Raw genomic sequence first — 18,454 nt, 5'->3', positions numbered from 1 at the left:
CTCTTTAGTGGATGAAAATATCAAAGCATTGAGGCATTAAGAAAACATTGCAAAATGAAATATTATGTTATATTGTAGAAGATAAGAAAAATATACAAGATAGGGGTGGACTGCAAAGTGTGAAAGCAACATATAGCTGGTTCCAAGAACAACAACTTCAATGAAGATTCAAAAAGTGATAGGAATGGGGGTGGGCTCCAAAGAAACCTTATCAAGTACAGAAGCAAAGAGAGAGCTATTGTTTAATAGTTGTATACAAGGATGGGGGGACTGCAAAGTTTTAAAAGAAAAATGGATGTGGGCCAAGGAATTTAAAAGAGAAAAAAAGTGGAGATTCTTTATTCATTAAAGAGAAAAAATGGAAAAGTGGTTGTGATTGATGAATGACTGATGGATCAAAGCAGAGGATAGCAAAAGAATAATGGTGAATATTGCTAGAGTTACATATATATTTGTGGATGAAGGAGGTGATATTACTGGAATAACATTTACTTGATCCAAGGCAACCTTTTGCCTTTTAAGTGTCCTTGAAGTTTGAGCCTTGAATGCTGTAAGGATTGCCTTAGCACTTGGCAGCAGCCAATTTTCTATTTTCTGTATGGATGTTGGTAAGTCCAAGTGTTTGAGGATTTTCATCCGGCTAAATGTCAAATTAGATAGCCAGATGTTAAAATGGATCAAAATAAATTATATATGGCTTAGCAAAATGTTGAAATATTTATTGAGTTACTACATAGCTTTCCAAATGTTTGTAAGAAATTTTCCAATAAAGGCCACATGATATTTAGTATGATTTAAATTAATCGCAATTACGGGTGTTTGGTAATTTATTCCAAAATAAGGAATTACTTGTGGAATCGAAACCAAAATTAATTAATTAATTAATTAATTTTTTTTTTTTTTTTTTTTTAAAAAAAAAAATTCTTATTCCTTGATGGGATGAATAAATGAGACAAAATACTGATTGAAGGTGCCTGTCCTACCTATAAATTAAGTGAACTGCTATTCAACATTCTCAAGTGTCCAACAATTGGGTGTAGTAAGCATATGTCAGAAGATCAATCTTTCTCCTAAATTTGTTTTATGTTGTTTTCAAGTTTATGTTGTTGAGGTTCTTTGATTGGTTTCAGTAAACATGACTGAAACTAATTCTGAATCCTTTCTGCTGCATATTTTAGTATAATAAATGTTTTGTATGCTAAAAATGTTTACTCCGATCAAAAAATCAATCTTCGTGCATCAAATGCTAATGAGTAATACTCCACATAAGTTTTGGGAGAATGAGGGTTGTGGGGGAGGTGATGTATAACATTATTTAAAGTGTATAACTAAAATAGAGAGCCTGCATGTAGGTACTTTAAAAAAGTTGGTAGTTAATTGAGAACGGTTATTTATTTATTATTATTTTTTTTTAACTAAAATAGAAAATAAATTTACTTAACCAATTGTGAACGCCAAATGAAAGAAAACAAAGGAATCTGTTAAAGTAGGAGTTGCTTTGTTTTTTGACAGCTCCCCAGTTGCTTTATACAATTAGATTCCATCTTAAAAATCTTCATATTGGACAAAGGCCACTAGTTTGATTGCAAATTTGGCAAATCACTTGTAGACCTTTAAATCATATACCAAGAAAAATTAAGAGAATTAGGAAAAAGGAAAAAGAAAAAGAAAGAAAGTTGAAAATTTAAGAGAAAAAGCAAATAAAGAAACCCACGATATAGTCGGACATCAAAGTAAATGAATAAGGGATAAATATATTTTAGCCCTCCAAACTACCACCTTTTCTCCGGATGGCCCCCCAAACTACTAATGCTTAGATTCTGGCCCCCTAAACTACCACTTTCTGATTTTTTGGCCCAATCCGTCCATTTATGCCGTCAATTTTAAACAGAAATCTGAAAATACCCCTCCTACACTTTGAAATTCCCACGGTTAAGAGATGGGTATTTTCAGGTTTTTGGCCAATTTCTGTTAGAATTGACGGAATAAATAGACAGATGAGGCCAAAAAATCAGAAAGTGGTAGTTTGGATGGCCAGAATCTAAGCATTGGTAGTTTGGGAGGCCATCCAGAGAAAGGGTGGTAGTTTAGGGGGTTAAAATATATTTAACCCAATGAATAAAGAAGAGTACTAGGACCTCCTATTTTGATGTCTTTTTCGTTAAATGGTTTGATACAAATGCTTAAATAAATGTTTTAGTAAATCCTCACCATTTCTTTTTTTTTTTTTTTAATTCAAAAAGGTAGGAGGAGGTATTAGAGTAGCTACTCTACTTAAACGGGACCATAGTAATATCTATATTTTAAAAACCACACAATAAAAATAAAATATAGACGGTAAAAATCGCAAATGCTCTCTCAAATTCAAATTTAAAAAGTTTCATGTGAGAGTCCAACTCTTAATGTAACAGAAGTAACAGAACTTTGTTCGGTCAATTAAGCTTTTTTGTTCTTTCTTTTAGCGGGCAATAAAGATATACGTGAAAAGCCTATGGGCTCGTGCAAGACCTCAAAGAAGGTGTACAATGTTATAATCGCCAATCCGCCATCTTTAGATGTTGTCGTTGCTGTATTAGAGTATCTCCAGCAATAATAGTCAAAGTTGTTATTGAAAAAGTACAACTCTTTACTTTAGCTACTATTTTTCTATACTCTTTTTAATAGATTGTATATTCTACTATTTATTTTCTTTAAGTGTTATTTTGTGCGGAAGAGTGAAAAAAAGAGAGAGAGTGTGTGTAAGAAGGAAATGAAAAGAAAAAAAATAATAAAAAACTGTTTGCAGTGTGAATAGTGAATTTGTTGTTCTGCCTATTTAGTAGTTACTATTCATATTAGAATAAAAAGTTCTATTTTGCCTATTTTGTTGGAGACGACAAATAGCTTATAAATTTATAATAATCAAATATGACTATTATGAATTTTTTGACTATCCTGCTAGAGATGCTCTGAGTAGGCTTTTCTGCCTATTTAACTATTCACACTAGAATGAAAATTTATATTTTACCTATTATGCTAGAAACAAAAAAAATGACTCATAATAATAAAATTTTGACTATTATAAATTATTTACTTATTCAGTTAGAGATATTGATAGCTGCCAAAGGTACATTTTTGTTCATACAAACATGGAATGGCCCACGAGAAAGAAGCCCACAAGAACTATGTTGCCAATAATGTGGGGCAAAATAAGGCCCAATCACCCCTGATGAGTACAAAAAAGGTTAAAAACACTGAAAATGGAAAGTTGTACTTTGTGAGAAATAACAGTGACGTTTGACATATAAGACAAACTTAGAGCCGGGGCTCAAGGCTGAAGCATATCATAACAATTTGACCTTCTTCCTTTTTTGGGTTAAATACATTTTAACCCCTCAAACTACAACCATTTTTTCGAATGGCCTCCTAAACTATCACTTTCTGATTTTTTGGCCACATTCGTCCATTTATGCCGTCAATTCTAAACAGAAACCCGAAAATACTCTTTCTACACTTTGAAATTCCCACGGTTAAGGGAAGGGTATTTTCGAGTTTTTGACCAATTTCTGTTAGAATTGACGACATAAATAGACGGATGGGGCCAAAAAATCAGAAAGTGGTGGTTTGGGGGGCCAGAATCTAAGCATTGGTAGTTTGGAGGGCCATCTGGAAAAATGGTGGTAGTTTGGGGCAGTGGCGGAGCCAGGATTTTGCTTAAGGGGGGGCAAGATTGATTTTTTTTTTTTTAAATGAAAAAAAAAATCTAAAGTTAATAAAAAATTAATTAAAATTATTAAAAAAATATAGCTAACACAATATTGTGAGCTCCCGCATGATTCTATAACTTATCTTTTTTTTTTTTTCTAATTTTTAAACCCTTCACTAACAAACGAATTTCCTTCTACTTGATTTTCGGTGTCTGGTCTGAAAATATAATAATATAGACAATAGCATCTTCTAACATGTATTCCAACCAATCGGCATATTTGGTGAACCATGCTGAATTAAAATGACGTCATGTTTTTTCATATTATATTTTTGAAAAATCATGATCAAAATTCAACCACAATGCCTTTTTTGTATATTTGTTCTTCAGATTTGATCTTTATTACTAGGATGGTAATTATAAATTTTTTTCTTAAGCAAGAATTTGCTGACAAATTTGCTAGATCTACCTTGACACGAGCTCGAATAGAATATGATTGGAGTTCAAAGGAATCATTGTTGTTTTTTATAATCGCAGGCAACTACAATTATGTATTTTATTCAATCAAAATATGTAACAAAATTATATATATATTATAAATAATTAATTTTTAAAAAGTCAGTGTACTTGCGTGGACTAAGCCTTGATGTTCAGAATTTTTTTTTAAAAAAAAAATTGGCCTCTCACAAACAAAGAGACTCACCCTTCCAAAAAAAATAAGAAAAAAAGAAAAAAGAGACACACCCTTCAATTTAATTTTTTTTTACTCTGACAGTCTGACTCTTTACTCAAATCACTTTAAGAATAAGAATTTTAATAAAAAAAAAAAAAAAAACTTAAAAAGATAGAGAGTCAAAACAGTCGTCACCTCACCTCTCACAAGTCTCAAAGATCCAAGGTAAAAAAACAAGTCAACAAGTCATTAAAACAAACAGTGTGTTTGACGATATGAAACTTCAACAAATAAATGAAACGTTGTGTTTTGAATCAAACTTTTGTTTTGCAACTCTTCCACACGCTTAATTAAACACTGCGTTTTACAATTAAATGCACTGTTCATCTTCAACCTTGGTTCTTTCTTCTGAAAATTCTGAACGACACCTCTGAGCGAACTAATTTAACAAAACATGATAAATCGTTGGTTTCAATGGCTTGAGTCATAAATCTCAGTACTTCTAAAAAATAATTTGTCCCTTAATGAGTGATTGAGGGGGGGCAACAAGGGTATTCAAAAAAAAATTCACAGGTGTGAAAATAAAATTTGGGAGGTGAGGGGGGGCACTTGCCCCCTCTCGACCCCCCCTGGCTCCGCCCCTGGTTTGGGGGGCTAAAATATAATTAACCCTTCTTTTTTTCTTTTTTTTTTTTTTTTTTCTTTTTTTTAAAAAAAATTTAAATTTTTAAGGAAAGTTCACATACTTTAGATTCAAATACATAAGAGTATATTACGGTTAATAATTATTATCTCTAATCGTAATTGCAATCACTTCGCCTTAGGCGGTTATCATTTTAAAATAACCACTTGTCAGTTGTTATTGAAATTTATAATCGCATCCCATAACTACTTTTTAGGTATGAGCATTTATGCCTATTTTGGTATTTCGGACTTTCTTTGAGCTTTTTTTTAGGGCTTATTTTAAATGAGTTTGATCATTTTTTAAATAAATAAAAGGCTCCAAGTGTTTGCTATGAAACAAACCCAGGAAAAAAATTAATGGTTATTAGGTAGTTAATAACCGTCCATTTGTACATCCTTACATATATCCTTTCAAATTATCACTCAATTAAGAATATCTCTCATCAAACCACCAAAAATTGTCAATCGCAAACTTGCTTGAGTAAACGACATGCAAGGGTGGCGCGAGACTTCTTGGGCAAAATTATTTGGTTTTGTTATAGTTTCTATTTACTACTTACATTTATCCAGCAAGCGTAGCTACTCTAAAAAATACCTATATATATATAGTTATATATATATATATATAGTTATATATATAAACTACCCTAGTTAGTTAGGATCAATGTTAATAGTAGACCCTCCCAAAAGGAATTACGAGATATCAATCCGAAATCACAATTTCTTTTTGGGTTATGGATTTTCATCTTGAAGGCACTCGGACTTGGACAAGAGGAGTGCTTTCCGCCTTTTTTATTTTATTTTATTTTGTTTTGTTTTTTTTCCTGTTCTTTGTATTTTTTCCTTGTTTTTTCTTTTTTAAAGTAAACCGTAGTGCTTCTTGAGATTGTAGAAATACGCAAATTACATTTTTAATCCTCAAGAAGCTTCTTGCAGGCCATAACCAGTGGAATAAGAAAAGTGAAGGTTTCTTAGCTTGGGAATATGAATAAAGCATATTATAATCGGATTAAGATTGTTTGTGCCTAAGCCAACCTTACATGACACTCACGAAAAAAATAAAAAAAGAAGAAAAAAGGAAGAATGTGTATAATGTGTGATTAAGAACAGAAAGCCAATCTGTTAAGACTGGTTGCTAAGTCAATAATTTCAGCAAGCCACTACGCTTGTGAGGCAACTGGCTTTATTCAGTAACAATATTAATATATTATGAACTTCTCGCTTTTAAAAGTTGCCATGGCCGATTAGCCACAACCAATCAAGAGCAACTCCTGCAAATATGCCGCCTAGAAGACACAACACAAGCAAATTACCCAAGGCATTTTGCTCAGGTCCCTGCAAAACCAGAAACCCAAGAAATGTTTGTCAGGATTATCCAGTGGCAAATGTTAATTAATATTGTCGCTACATATTTTGAACAATGTGATATCAACTAACCTTGTTTGGGTGCTGCTGTGAGGACACAGACAGTGAGATATCCATTGGATACTCCCAAGAAGGATGTGAGCATGATCATCCATCCTTGGTCACCATACTTTGCTGTGAAGTAGAATGCCGGGATGAGTAAGAAACGAGAAAGAATTACAATCATAGGGCCCTTTCTGGATTCCATCTTCAGGCATGGAACAAGGGGAATGTATCTTGCTACCAAATCCCACACATTATACATTGCTATCAGAACAAGTGGGTACCTAAAAAGACCACCACCAAAAGGATAAGAAAGATTGGGTAAAACTCTGTTACAAGATTTTCAATGCATGGTCAAGATCATGTCATGGTGCATGAAGATGTAAGTATGCCAGTTGATTTTCCATTTTTTCAAATAGCAAGCAAATGTGATGTTATGGGAGCATAGAAATGAAGAAATTTAGCTTTTCCTTTGCAGCCTCACTTGAATGCTTTGGAAATCAAGAATGATCGTCCAACATGTTGATTAATAAACACTTACCATGAACCCAACTGGTGACTTCCTGTATTTTCATATAAGAAGCCAGGGAAAATTGATAATGTCAGTACATATATCAGGAACAAGTCAACTGCATAATCAATGTTCTGAAAGAGTAATTGTTTATTGCTCAATCGTTCTTGGTGTTCAGCATCCTCTTCTCCCTGGGAAAATTTTAAAGCTGGTTGTTAATTTGGAATCTTAAAATGTCATTGAACATCATGAATTATCAGATCAAAGGAATGTTGCAATACTTCTTTGTTTGCTTCTACTTGGATTCCAGCAGCAGCAAGATCAGCTGATACCATTTTTTATCCTTCTGAGGCTGCCTTTGAGCGGTAGTACTTCACTATTGGCAGTTTAGGGAAGAAAAAGGCATAGAGAATGACACACACAAACTCTAGGAACGTTGAGATTGCTAGGAATAACACTGCAAATGACAGTCGCAAAACAAATTATGGTTGATGGAAGTGCTTAAATTACATTCAAATCTCTGATCAATTGTACATAATTGTAATGTTAAATTTTTCTTGTTTACTGCTCCAGTTTATATAAAAAGCTAAAGGGTTAAATACCTTAAATCAAAAAATATTTATTTTTTACCCCATCAGTTTTACTTTTTTTCATAAGTGGTACATGTGCCATGGAAAAAGATGGAGATGGTACCTCCGTTCTTTTTTCCGTCTAAAATTGACGGATTTCCACGTCAGCGACACTTGACACCATTAAAATTGCGACACATGATTGCCACATTTTTTTTTTTTTTAAAAAAAAAGATGGCTTGGCCACCCCCATTTGGTTTAGGGTGGTTTGGCCACCTCCAAAGGCCAAAGTGAAAAAAGAAAAAGAAAAAATGTTTTGGCCATTGGAGGTAGCTGAACCACCCTCAGGCCAAATGGGGGTGATTTCGGCCACCCCCAAAACTGGCATAAGCCACCCCCTTGGCCAAAATGGGGATGGCCGGCCACTCCCATGTGGCCCAAAGCCACCCCTACAATTTTTTTTTATTAAAAAAAAGCCTCAAAATAATAATAAAAAATATATGGCAGCCACGTGTCGCTGATGTGGAAATCCGTCAATTTTGGACGAAAAAAATAGACGGAGGTACCATTTCTGTCTTTTCCCATAGCACATGTACCACCTATGAAAAAAAAACTAAGGGGGCAAAAAATAGAAGTGTTAAACGACAAATGACAAGAAAGTATTTAACCCAAAGCTAAAAAAGCCCTAGTTTTATATCCTTTTGAATCTTGAGTGCTGGCCTATCCACTTATGAGCACTATAACATCAGCATGTGAGGAAAGCATATCTTTATGAGGACACAATCCTTCTATAAAATATGAGAAGTGATTCACAGGAGATGATTTGCCGTCCCCTGCCCGTTATTTTTTATTAAAAAAGTGACAACTGATATGACATCAATGGTCACTTTTTTATTAAAAAACATTATTTTAATAAAAAATGACGGGTGGGGGACGGCAAACTGTCCCCCACCAATCATTCTTCATAAAATATTGGGTTCATTTGCTAAAACTTTTTGGAGCGTGTTTTTTGTTTTTTTGGTTGTAATGTGGCATAAATGTAAAAGTACTTTTGTGTATTGAGTTGTTTGTTAATATTTTAACCTCCTTTCTTTTTCTTTTTTTGTCTTTTTTGTTAAAAAGCAAAAAACTGTCCTAAAAGGCATTGCCAAACGAACCCATTATCTCCCAGTAAGTCAGCAACTATAACAAACATATGGATATGAACCAACTTTTTTCTCTCTATTATTAAAAGAAAATTCACATACTAGCCCCCTTGCGAAGACCATTATCAGATTTCTCGAAGGCTACTTTGGTGAGTTGTCTTAAAGCTGAAGTCAGAGACCCTGATGCAGCCAGGCCATCAAGATAGGACTGCAGTGAAACAAAACTATAATGAAATATAAAATTAAAATAAAAGCGGAATAAAGAAAGAGGTCCAAAGATTTTACGTGGTTTGGTCTATGATCTACATCCATAAGATAAAGCCCTAATGCTACATTTTGTAGGAAAATTGGAGTAGATAAGTATGATTTACCATCAAATCTGATTATAGGAGATTACTATCAATTTGTAATAAATCTCTGAAATCAAATCTCTTAATATATTCTAAGAGAACATTATAACAGTGTGTGCATTAACTTAGCATGTTGATAGGCTAGGCTAGTAAGAAAAACAGAAGTTCTCAAAGAACATTGAAAGAACCCTGAGCAGAAGAAAAACCTGGATGAATTCAGGACGCATGAAAGATAGGTCCCCAACCATTCCACCTTGAACATTGGCATCTGCAACCCCAAAAGAACCAACAATTGCACATATACCAATAAGGGCCAACTCCTCCTTTCCCAGATGTGGCTAAATCCAACTTTCAACGGAGAAAGAAAGTGCAAATCAAATTCTTCAGAAGCAATCATCAGTGAATTGAAACAAAGTTACATAAATCAGATGGTGCAATCCAAGATTGAACAAAGTATTAGCAATTACTTACAACAAGAAGCAAAAAAGTACTTGCGAAAAAGAGGGTGTATCCAATCAAGGAATCCTTCTAGTATCAATCTTTGACTCATTGTATGCTAGAACTGCCATTGTCCCAAATGCAAATGGTTGATAAACGAGGGTAAGTACCCTTGAAGGGTGGTATCGCTTCAAAGGAAGAGGAAAATATTATCAGACTAATTAATCATGAAAACCCATATATTTCATATTCTCTTTCTTTGATATTTATTGAGATGTATGATTGTGACATCTTTCTTCTCATGATTTTCTCAGTAGCTCTGTGTTGTGCTGATATAGGTTACCATGAACAGCTTACTGGGAATAACTTATAGTAGTAATCTCCTATAGTCAGCATACATTTCCACGAGACGAGGGACCCCATTCCAAGAATCCAGCAAACTGCCATTGCTTTATAATTTCCCTGATTGATTTAGAAATTGTTGAAAAGATCAGCATTTGTGTATAGATATATATTCAACCCTGCCAATCAACCACTGAAACAAAGATGGAAGCACAAACCTCAAGTCTTACAGGAGCCTCAGTTTTGTCAACAATAGTCATGACTGCTTTCCTATAAAATTAGGAATTAATAAAACAGTAAGACCTTGCAATCTTCATGTCTCCTGTAATAAACAAATTTGATTCCTAAATTGAAAAAGGAAATATATGATATAAACGAAACGAAGTATAAGAGATAGATCAATGTTTGTTGTGTTGCTGCCTACCGAATGTGTATGGCAGTGGTTGTATATGCATAGTAATGTTAATCTTATCAGTTTACATCTTGTCCATAATTCAAACAATACACTTGAATTCAAATATTCAAACATATAGCTAAGTGTTATCTTGGTCTGCATGATCTTCTTTCCTTATCTGGTTGTTGCTTGATATCTACAGTATCTTAGATGTTCCAATACGAAAAAATAAAAATAAAAATATTATCCTTACTGGTTGGGTAAGAAATGAAACTGTAAATCTAAGTTAATAAGAAAGCAATAATGGGTGTTGGCAGACTGGCAGTGGAATTTTGAAGAAAGAAGGGCAGAGGTTCTTTACCTTTTTGGAGGCTGGTAGACAATGATGACTGAGCTGGAGTGAACAATGGAAAGGTGTAGCAAAAGAATCTTCGAGCTTTTTGACTTCTGAAAGATTATAGTCAATAGATTAGTTGATGCTGTGTTGCTGTCAGAACCTTGTTTACATGATCCAAATTAGTCGGAACTCTGAATTACTACTTGCCCACCAGTTTAAAATTAAAGGAAAAATATTAAGTATGAACATTTGATCAATATTTTAACATTAAGATTCCTACCACAAGAGAAAGTCATATTAGTCTATTGCATTTATCTAGGCCGTTTTAAAGAAGTATTGTTTCTTGTAGCTCTCTGTTTTTGTAACCTTTCCCTGCCCCTTGCCCCTGTATTGCTTAGAAGGAAAAAAATAAAAAATAAAAGAAGCTGCCACCTCCACCGGATAAGACACATCAATAAAACTTAGACAACAACTATGTGCAGCTGCTGCCAGCCAGCACAATGACGGTAGGGGTGTAAAGCCAGCCGGTTATAACGGCCGATTATTGTGTATTAACCGATAATTGGTAATCAGTTTGATACCCAGTTGAAAATAACTGCTAACCGAAGCGGTTCTCAAGAAAAAAAGAAGCTGCCACCGCCATGGGAAAAGACACATCAATAAAATTTAGACAACAATTATGTGCAACTGCTGCCAGCTAGCACAATAACGGTAGGGGTGTAAAGCTAGCCGGTATAACTGGTTGATTATCGTGTATTAATCGATAATTAGTAATCTATTTGATACCCAGTTGAATATAACTGCTAACCGAAGCGGTTCTCAAGGAAAAAAGAAAAGAAGAAGCTGCCACCTCTACGGGATAAGACACATCAATAAAATTTAGACAACAACTATGTGCAGCTGCTGCCAGCCAGCACAATGATGGTAGGGGTGTAAAGCCAGCTGGTTATAACCGGCTGATAATCTTGTATTAACCGATAATTGGTAATCGGTTTGATACCCAATTGAAAATAATTGCTAACCGAAACGGTTCTCGGTTTTAGAAAATATTGAGATCGGTTATAACCGCTAATCGGGTATATATATATATATATATATATATGTATATATAAAACTAAAAAAATAAAATTTAGAGTTTTACACTTTTACTTCCATTCCAACTTAGGTTAACATATTGGGCTAAAAAAGGTTGAAATGTTTTTTTAAGGGCTAAAAAAGTCTAAATTAAGCTAAAAAAATTAGGCTCAATACCCAATTTAGGCTCAAAAGACCCAATTTTTTTTTTTTTTTTTTTTTTTTTTTTTTTTTTTTTTAAATTTTGGTTACCGATTCAAATAATCGGGTACCAATTGGTAACCGTCGGTTATTAAATAACCGGCTACTCTGTTATTGGAACCGGTTGGCAATTTTTACCAACTGACTACCCTAGTTACGGTTATAGTTACCAGTTTTAGCCAATAATCAATAACCGTAATCGAATTTTCATCATACAATGATGCGTGACCCAAGTAAACAAAACTTTGGATCTACTACATTCACCTTGTGTTTAAAGCCAAATTGGCATCCTTGTAGCACTTGGCTATGTTAGAACCTTTGTATTTAATTGGGCCATATGTGGGCTACATTTGACAATAACATACTTGGTGTAACGCATGTACCATTTTTTTTCTCTCTTTTTGAAATCATAAACTTATTTTTGTAAATCGAACTAAACGTCATAGCTTTTCAAGTAAAAATACTACTTTATATAATAATCAGAAGTCATTACAATAGAGTTTATATATACCTATTATACCTAATATTGTTCTTACTATTACAAAAGTCACTAATGACAACTACTACTTAATTCTAATCGCCACAAATCCAAGGGTTGTTACGTTGTACAACGCCCTGGATTCTATTCAATTCTGCCCTAGCTAAGCTTGCACCACTCTTAAGCTAGAAATATCTGAAGAATGGTTCTTATTCGACCTCCTAATTAGCTCCTCCTTGAGCGTTATTAATCTGTTCTCATAGAGTGGAGGAAGAAGACCCTCAACTGGAACACCAAGGATGGCTTCCAATTGAGCCACCCACCATTTAATGGAAATTAAATGATTTTTTCTGGTCAACTGAAAATATATTCGGTTTGATTACAATTTTTGGTCGTATCAAATAGTACCAGAAAATAGGAAAAATATTTTTCAAAAAACATTTTTCGTTGAAACAAACTTGGCCTAAATTATGATCACCATTTGCTCATTCATTATTTTCTATATCATATATGGAAGCAGGGTGGAGCCAGCATTTGGGATTGGGGTAAATTAAATAAATAAATAAATAATCCATCAGGAGCTTTCCCACCTTGTTGCCCATGTTCTCCTTAAATTACTTCTTCTGCTGATGGCTGTCAAATTTGATTCTTGCCTTCTGTGACTGACACTAGATCTCTGTGTTTCTTTTGCTCTTCTTTCTTTTTCTCTCTAGCTATGTGATTCTAGGCTTTTAACCTTCCCATATATGCATGGCTATCCACTCAACTTGCAATATGCATCAGGTCTGATTTCATTTAATTTTGTTTTCTTATTTGCAAAAGTCATGTTAGTCTAAAACTTTGGTTAGCCCAAATGTGACCCCAACAAGCTGTGCGATAAGTTTGGAGGGAAAGGGCCAAAGGTAAGAAACAAAGAAAGATCTGCATGTCTTTGTTATAGTGCCTTATTTTCAACAGACAAAATTTCATAATCCGTATTGGTGCCTTTACTTTACCCTTTGAAGCAGATCTGGTTATTTCAGCTGATCAGAGGCATTTCCTCTTCCTACGTGCATATATACGTACGTACATATTATCTCTATGGAAAAAATCCGTATGCTCTTAATTTGTTTCCTAGCTAGCTAGGCAGATCATAAGAGTTTGACTGCAAAATTGGCAACCCAATCCTCATATGATAACTTGAACTGTCATATCATATTGTTACCTATTCCATGAGTAGGAAATAAATCATATTTAAATATGATTTGAGAAATTTCTCAAATCTATTCATGAGAAGCGAAAATTAAGAAGTTACATGCTTAATTAACCACTAAACCACTGAGTTGCAGTGAGGAATGAAGATTCACTATTTCTTGAAAAACAAAACAACGAGACATCAATCATGCACCGAACCTTAAAAAAAGAATAATGACTATAAATACAACCATTAATTGGGATCAAAACACCGAAACAGGTCTCTATGGACTAAGCCTCGAAAAAAGCCCATTTAAACCATAACACTTTCAACATCGAGCCGGATGCAAGCCGAGTCGACACAAACTACGCTCACGCGCGTAACCTTACAAGGTAAGTACACTAGCATCCGTTTATAATTATGAATTTTTAGAGCATCTTCAACAGAGTTGCTATTTTAACCAAAATTGAATATTTTGGCACTTTTTTTCTCTCCAGCGGATTAGCTTCTTTGGCATTTTTTCCTTAACAGTGAACTGTGAATAGCCAACATTAGCTATTTACTATTCATCTGTTTATACTTTTTTTATTAATATTTTTTCTCTGTCCCTCTCTGATTCTAGAAGAAGTCGGCTATGAACAACCAACCAAAATCATCAAAAAATCAACCATAAATATAGCTTAAGCTGTGATACACATAACTGAAACAGAGGAGACACATTCAAGCTTCAAAATCAGATGGGTTCAACTAAAAATCATCAACCAAAATCAACCCCTTGGTTAGTCACCGGAAATCGCTCATAATCACCGGAAATATATCATCTCTGACTCCGCCAGATCCGCGCCTAGCTCAACCGGAACTCGTCTCAAGCCACCGGAGCTCGACTCATGGAGGATCGGGTTGATGGGTTTCGTCTGGGTTTGTCGAGTTCAGCGGGTTCTCTCTAGGATCAATCTCGGCTTCTCAGTCTCTCCATTTCCGGCTCTCCTCTCATGGGTCTCTCCCTAAATCCCTCAATCTCTCCCTCGGTGTGTTTCAGACGAAAAGAGAAAGAAAGAAAGAGTGATCGGACAGGAAGAAGAAAAGGGAGGAAGAAGTGTATGGAGAAACCGAGAAAGAAGGGAAAAGGAGGAGAAGAAAAGAATAATAAAAAAATATAATAAGAAAAGAATGGAAAATAATATTTAAATGCAAGTAGAGAGTTGAATAGTAAATTATTGGAGAGACTATAGAAAAAACAATAATTAAAATAGAGAGTTGTACTATTTCAAATTTCAATGGTTATTATAACTTTCATTGTTGGAGATGCTCTTAAATGTTCGCTTTGGCCGTAAAACTATATATAACATGCACACTTAGTGGGACGAGCTGAGGTTTTTATTTCCTCAAAGGAGGGTTTGGTCTTTGCCTATTTGATCGATGGAGCTCCTGACCATCCGGAGTGGCGTGCAGGCTGCAGCCAATCGCTGTCTTACCAGTTACCAAAACTTAAACTGTCATATGATATTGCTATTTATAAAGCCGTCTACCTTTCTATAGAAAAACGACAAGCTGATCACCTGGTGGAGGGATCGTCACCAACACCTTTAGGGGAGTAAACTTATTATTGAGTGGTGGCCACAGCGTGCAAGGTGTTTCTCTACACCATTTGATGGGGAGTCACTGTCACCAACTTGGCTGTTTCCATGGACTTTTCTGCATGGTAATGTTTCTTTAGGCTATTCGGAAGATATGTATGGATCTTCATCTCCACTTTAATGCATGTCCTTATATTGAATACTCCCAGTCTCCCACATATACAATATTAATCCATATCTAAATTAAAGTTCGGTGGACTGGTTCAACGACGACCGGCCTTGGATCGATTTTTATTTTACTTGTAGATTAAACTAACTGATCGACAAAGGAGAACGTTGGTAATTAACTAATGGATAATTACTCCTTATGAAGAGCCTACCATTGATTATATAATAAGGTTACGATTATTGAATCAGTATATGGAGTGCATGGCCATTAGTACTATACCACTTTCTTGTTCAACTTGTATTTAATTTCTACCATCATAATTGTTTCTCAGAATTATGCCTAGCTAGGCAAGATTCTTTCGGCCAATTCCCACCCTGAAAAGACAAGCAGCTACCCCAATCACTAGCTTGGGCTTAGGCCGGCCCAAAAGTGGGGTATGGAGCATTTTCAAATTCTTGAAGAGTTGTCTAATCACTTTCTTTAGGGGGTGATTGGCTACAAAGCCTTTCTTGATTTTTTTTTTTTTTTTTTTCAAAATAGATGATGTGTCAAAATTTTGTTGGTTCATTTTAAATAAACGACTACAATTTTAAAAATTAAAGGTGTATACCCTTTTTAAAAAGGACAACATTTTCTTCTAAATTGTATTGGAAGAATTTTCTCTAATTCATCCTATTAAATTGATGCGCGTTTCCTAAATACATGTAATTCTCATATTTAATAGAGCATATAAAAATTATATGTATTTTAAACGAATATCAATTTAATGAAGTGAATTAAAAAAAAAAAAATCTTCGAACTTGATTTTGGAGAAAATGAAACTTTATCCTCTTAAAAATAGCAGACCTCGATAGTAGATGTCAACACCTACTAGTAAGCATGCGAGAGAAGGCAATAAGAGCATTCTCATCGGGCTAACCAAAGTAACCATTGACTAGCCCTGTAACAAATTTGGGTGAAAAGGCACCCATATTTAGCTAGCTATTTTAGCAAAAAATTTGTTGGAATGTTGTTGTGCTCACCAAATTTAGTAAGTATTGTACACTCACAAAATGTAACATAAAAAAAATTTATTTTTTTATTCTATATATCATTTTCTCTCTTCTCATTTTTTTTTTCTTTCCTTTGCTCTCTCTCTCTCTCTCTCTCTCATCTTAAGCATGCTACCTCTTTACATGAATTTTAAAAAATATGACTGACAAATTTAATAAAGTATTCCCATTAGGAAAATATGAATTTTTAAAAATACAACTGTTGAGAAAAGAAAAAATTTTAAAACTATAAATTTTCAAAAATATGATTGTTGAAAATAGAATAAAAAAATGACAAAAAGGCCCTTAATTAAGTAATATTATTTGCTATTTCTATTTTCCTTTTTGCTTTTTTTTTCTTTTTATAAAAAAAAAAAGTCAAAACATTAACAAATATTTTTCTTCAAAAATTTAAAACTGATTTTATCTTTAAGTCACATCACCAAAAAAAAAAAAAAAAAAAAAAAAAAAAAAAAAAAAAACCCTTCAAGAGATTTATCAAACACCATCGCTATACTAATTTCTCTCCCTTTTCTTGTAGGCTTGTAGCTTGGGATTTGCGCTTGGAAGTCCTTGTCTGCCAACAGTACCAGCCACCGACCAACATAGACCTAACACTATACGTCCTTTCGAATCCCAACTTGCATCACGAACTTGTATATATATGAATATCTTTCCACATCAATCTATTTTAGCATCAATGATTTTCTTTGAGGAAAGAACGCAATATGTATATGATTAATGCTATATATAAAGTCTTTCTTGAACATTTTCAAAATTAATATTAAAATTACAATTAAGTGTGTGATAGATTACAATTAAATTTTGATATAATAATCATCAATTTAAAGAAAATTTAAAGAAAATATAAGCCTTTCTTATAATATTACTCTATCGATCCCATCCGAGATTTAATATTTCCTGCCTAAAGAGAATGGGAGGCAGAAATAATATGGAATTAAAAGAGAGATTCTTTTGTTTGAGCATGGGAATCCTTGCCCATACAGAAGGCCCCATAAGTGGTCGTTTGTTCGAGTAGAACAAGACTCTTTATTCGGATAAAAGAGTCACACTCATGTATCCCTGCCTAAATAAAAGAAAGCAGGATTAAGGAAGGAATTCCCAATTGTAATGATTAAAAATTTAAAATTATTGCAAAATCAAAACGAGTATTAAGGACAAAAATAATTATAAAAAAAAAAAAAATCAAATATCAATAATCTCTTAAACTTTTTGATTAACCTTATCCTAAATCTGAATATATGGCACTTGACGAAGAATTAATTAAGGTTCAAATTAAAATTGGTATGGTTATAAATATATATTTTTTTTTAATGTGCATGAATGTCAGTGTGGCTATTGTGCATGAGTGTCACCTGGTATCACGAATTTGCCACGTGTATATGCTGTACATAAAGTTCCTCGATCTGTTCGTAAAGATTATGGAGAATCGGAGATGCTAGATCGAGGGCCTTGCGATTTGCCAGTACTAGTTGATACCTTCACGTGAAGAATTCACTGGCAACGGTCCTCCACCACTGGTGCCATTCGGTTTTACGTGGAAGCTCACCTGAGCACCCAATTGGATGGACGCATTTGATGTAGCATGTGGGACCGACACACTCTCCGGATAAGATGATTGGACAGTGAGGTAGTAACTAAAACACTGCCGTGGGGCTAGCATTATCCTTGGACAAAAGACAGTGACATGCGGCCACGATGCACCCCCACAAAAAGACTAGAACACGTAGACCCACGTGGGTCCCACGTCAGCCTGTAAGCCAAGGCAAGTTTTCCCTCATCAAAAGGTCCACCTACCTGTTCCAAAACCAAGCATCGATCCCTACAGGCTACAGGCTAGCGGCTACAACCCAAGCTTCCGCTCCCATGGCAGGCAGAAGGCAGTCCTCCTGAGGTAGACATTTTCTATCTGAATTTATGGGCTTGTTTAACGAAGAATAGAACAGAACAAAATAGTGGGTTATTAATTTTAAAATTAATAAAAAGTGATGATGTGATATAAAATAAAAAGAATTTATATAAAAAAATTAAAAAGTTTTGTATTGTAATAAATTTTTTTATTTGAATAATAATAAAAAATTATTGATGTGATATAAAAAATAAAAAAAGTAAAAAAAGTGAGAATGTTTTGATGTTGATTGTTATTGAAAAATGTAACACCAAAAAAAAAAAAAAAAAAAAAAATATGTGAGTA

At 34.1% G+C, this 18,454-nt stretch overlaps 1 pseudogene; it reads right to left on the bottom strand.

Moving 5' to 3' along the window:
- Positions 1-6,112: 6,112 nt before the first annotated feature.
- Positions 6,113-10,597, bottom strand: LOC133869548 (equilibrative nucleotide transporter 3-like; annotated as a pseudogene).
- Positions 10,598-18,454: the final 7,857 nt, after the last annotated feature.

This window comes from Alnus glutinosa, chromosome 5, assembly GCF_958979055.1.
Source record: "Alnus glutinosa chromosome 5, dhAlnGlut1.1, whole genome shotgun sequence".
Taxonomy (NCBI): Eukaryota; Viridiplantae; Streptophyta; class Magnoliopsida; order Fagales; family Betulaceae; genus Alnus; species Alnus glutinosa.
The sequence above is the reverse complement of the archived record's forward strand: the minus strand, read 5'-3'. Positions and strand labels throughout refer to the sequence as shown.